Source organism: Triticum urartu, chromosome 7A (assembly GCF_056163025.1).
Source record: "Triticum urartu cultivar PI428250 chromosome 7A, HENAU_Tu73, whole genome shotgun sequence".
NCBI lineage: Eukaryota > Viridiplantae > Streptophyta > Magnoliopsida > Poales > Poaceae > Triticum > Triticum urartu.
This window is the reverse complement of record NC_141879.1, coordinates 714,297,180-714,301,809: the sequence shown is the minus strand read 5'-3', so window position 1 is coordinate 714,301,809 and position 4,630 is coordinate 714,297,180.

The following is a 4,630-nucleotide window of genomic DNA, read 5'->3' as shown; positions in this document are numbered from 1 at the left end:
CTAGTGACACTCTATTTGTCTATGTATTCACACATGTACTAAGTTTCCGGTTAATACAATTCTAGCATGAATAATAAACATTTATCATGATATAAGTAAATATAAGCAACAACTTTATTATTGCCTCTAGGGCATATTTCCTTCAATAGCTCCAAGTGGAGCATGATAGCAGCATCTACAATATGACATAGAGATTTGCAAAGTACACATGGATCTGAATGTTGCAGACCCGTTGAATAAAACCTCTCTCACAAGCAAAACATGATCAAACCCCAGAACACATTGGGTGTTAATCACATGGTGATGTGAACTCGACGATTGATTCTAGTGCAAATGGGAGACTGTTGGAAATATGCCCTAGAGGCAATAATAAATTGGTTATTATCATATTTCCCTGTTCATGGTAATCGTTTATTATCCATGCTAGAATTGTATTGATCGGAAACTCAGATACATGTGTCGATATAGGCAACAACATGTCCCTAGTGAGCCTCTACCAGACTAGCTCGTTGATCAAAGATGGTTGTAGTTTCCTGGCCATAGACATGAGTTGTCATTTGATAGCGGGATCACATCATTAGGAGAATGATGTGATGGACAAGACCCAAACCATAAACGTAGCATATGATCGTATCAAGTTTATTGTTATCATTTTCTGCAGGTCTATTATATGTTCCTATGACCATGAGATAATGCAACTCACTGACACCGGAGGAATACCTTGCGTGCACCAAACGTCGCAACGTAACTGGGTGACTATAAAGGTGTTCTACAGTTATCTCCGAGGGTGTCTGCTGAGTTGGCATGGATCAAGACTGGGATTTTTCACTCCATATGACGGAGAGGTATCTCTGGGCCCTCTCGGTAATACAACATCACAATAAGCTTGGAAGCAATGTGACCAAAGAGTTGGCCACGTGATCTTGCATTACGTAATGAGTAAAGAGACTTGTCGGTAACGAGATTGAACTAGGTATGGAGATACCGACGATCGAATCTCGGGCAAGTAACATACCGATAGATAAAGGCAACTGCATACGGGGTTGATTGAATCCTTGGCATCATGGTTCGATTGATAAAGATCTTCGTTGAATATGTAGGAACCAATATGGGCATCCAAATCCCGCTATTGGTTATTGGTCGGAGAGGTGTCTCGGTCATGTCTACATGATTCTCGAACCCGTAGGGTCCACACGCTTAACGTTCGGTGACGCTAGAGTAGTATTGGGATATGTACATTGGTGCCCGAATGTTGTTCGGAGTCCCGAATAAGATCCCGGACTTCACAAGGAGCTCTTGAATAGTTCGGAGGTAAAGATTTATATATAGAAAGTCCTATTTTGGTCGCCGGAAAGGTTTTGGGCATTATCGGTATTGTACCGGGAGTGCCGAAAGGGGTCCGGGGGTCCACCTGCCCCGGGGCCACATGGGCTGTAGGGGGTGTGCATTGGCGGCCAAGGGAAGAGGATAAATGAAGAGTCCTAAGGGTGGAAGGCACCCCCGAGGTGCCTTGGGAAGGGAGGAAACGTCCCTAGGCCTAGCCGCACCACCTCCCTTGGAGGAGGGGCCAAGGATGCGCCCTAGACCTCCCCCTTGCCTCCTATAAATAGTGGGGGAGAGGTAGGGGCTAGACACACCAAATCCCACACCCCGGCGGCAGGCCTACCTCTCCCAATACTCTTTTTCTCCTCAGATTGATTCCGGCAGTGTTTGGTGAAGCCCTGACGGGGTTGCACCACCACCATCTCCACCACGCCGTCGTGCTGGCTGAGATTCCATCTACTTCTACTCTCTTGCTTGTTGGATCAAGAAGGAGGAGATGTCATCGAGCCATGTGTGCTGAACGCGGAGGTGTTGTCCATTCGGCACTTGGATCGGGAGTTCGCGGGACAGATCTTGATCGGATCGTGAAGACGTTCGACTACATCAACCATGTTTCTTAATGCTTCCGCTTAGCGATCTACAAGGGTATGTAGATCCTATCTCTCCTCTCGTAGATCGTCATCTCCTAGATTAATCTTGGTGAGCGTAGGAAATTTTTTTTTCCCATGCAACGTTCCCCAACAGCACTTCCCTGGCTCGCAAGTTGTTTTCTGTCCAGAAAAAAATCACAAAAAAGTTTCGTGGCATTTGGACTTCGTTTGGTACTGATATTCTGCGAAGCAAAAAACAACAATTGGCATCGGGCACTATATCAATAGGTTAGTCCCAAAAAATGATATAAATTTTCTATAAAATGAATATAAAATATCCAATATTGATAATATAACAGCATGGAACAATCAAAAATTATAGATACGTTGGAGACATATCACCCTCCAGCCAACAGCCCGACGCACCGCAGAAGCCACCGGCTGACATCGTCGGAGGGGCACCCGTCGCGCCGCCGCGACCCACCAACCGTGGTGCCCTAGCCCGTGGAAGCAGCCCGCACCGGCGCCACACGCCAGAGGACGAGGAGGCTGATAACCCACAAGTATAGGGGATCGCAACAGCTTTCGAGGGTAGAGTATTCAACCGAATTGATTCGACACAAGGGGAGCCAAAGAATATTCTCAAGTATTAGCAGCTGAGTTGTCAAAGCAAAGTAATATGATAGTGGTGGTAACAGCAACAAAAGTAAAGGACGTAAAAGTAATGTTTTGGGTATTTTGTAGTGATTGTAACAGTAGCAACGGGAAAGTAAATAAGCGAGAACCAGTATATGGAAAGCTCGTAGGCACCAGATCAATGATGGATAATTATGCCGGATGCGGTTCATCGTGTAATAGTCATAACATAGGGTGACACAGAACTAGCTCCAATTCATCAATGTAATGTAGGCATGTATTCCGTATATAGTCATACGTGCTTATGGAAAAGAACTTGCATGACATCTTTTGTCCTACCCTCCCATGGCAGCGGGGTCCTATTGGAAACTAAAGGATATTAAGGCCTCCTTTTAATAGAGAACCGGAGCAAAGCATTAGCACATAGTGAATACATGAACTCCTCAAACTATGGTCATTACCAGGAGTAGTCCCGATTATTGTCACTTCGGGGTTGCCGGATCATAACACATAATAGGTGACTATAGACTTGCAAGATAGGATCAAGAACTCACATATATTCATGAAAACATAATAGGTTCAGATCTGAAATCATGGCACTCGGTCCCTAGTGACAACCATTAAGCATAGCAAAGTCATAGCAACATCAATCTCAGAACATAGTGGATACTAGGGATCAAACCCTAACAAAACTAACTCGATTACATGATAAATCTCATCCAACCCATCACCATCCAGCAAGCCTACGATGGAATTTACTCACACACGGCGGTGAGCATCATGAAATTGGTGATGGAGGATGGTTGATGATGACGACGACGATGAATCCCCCTCTCCGGAGCCCTGAATAGACTCCAGATCAGCCCTCCCGGGAGGTTTTAGGGCTTGGCGGTGGCTCCGTATCGTAAAACGCGATGATTTCTTCTCTCTGGTTTTTTTCTCCCGAAAGCCAATATATAGAGTTGGAGTTGGCGTCGGAGGGTTTCCAGGGGGGGCCACGAGGTAGGGGGCGCGCCCCCCACCCTCGTGGACAGGGTGTGGGCCCCCTGGTCTTCATCTTTGGTGAGGATTTTTTATTATTTTTTATAAGACATCCCGTGGAGTTTCAGGTCATTCCGAGAACTTTTGTTTTCTGCACATAAAACAACATCATGGCAATTCTGCTGAAAACAGTGTTAGTCCGGATTAGTTCCATTCAAATCATACAAGTTAGAGTCCAAAACAAGGGCAAAAGTGTTTGGAAAAGTAGATACGACGGAGACGTATCAACTCCCCCAAGCTTAAACCCTTGCTTGTCCTCAAGCAATTCCGTTGACAAACTGAAAGAGAAAAAGAAAAACTTTTACAAACTCTGTTTGCTCTTGTTGTTGTAACTATGTAAATCCAGCATTCAAGTTTTCAACATATATCATAACTAACCACATTTGCAATAATTCTCAGGTCTCATAATTACTCATATCAATAGCATAATCAACTAGCAAGCCATAATAATAAATCTCGGATGACAACACTTTCTCAAAACAATCATAATATGATATAACAAGATGGTATCTCACTAGCCCTTTCTGAGACCGCAAAACATAAATGCAGAGCACCTTTAAAGATCAAGGACTGACTAGACATTGTAATTCATGGTAAAAGAGATCCAATCATAGTCACGCCCAACATAGATTAATAGTGATGAATGCAAATGATAGCTGTGCTCTCCAGCTAGTGCTTTTTAATAAGAGGGTGATGACTCAACATAAAAGTAAATAGATAGGCCCTTCGCAGAGGGAAGCAGGGATTTGTAGAGGTGCCAGAGCTCGGTTTTGAATTAGAGATAAATAATATTTTGAGCGGTATACTTACATTGTCAACATAGCAACTAAGAGATGGCGCTATCTTCCATGTCACACACATTATAGGCGGTTCCCAAACAGAATGGTAAAGTTTATACTCCCTCTCCACCAACAAGCATCAATCCATGGCTTTCTCGAAACAACGAGTGCCTCCAACATACATCAGGTCCCAGGGGGAGTTTTGTTTGCAATTAATTTTGATTTAGTTTGCATAAAGCATGGGACTGGGCATCCCGGTGA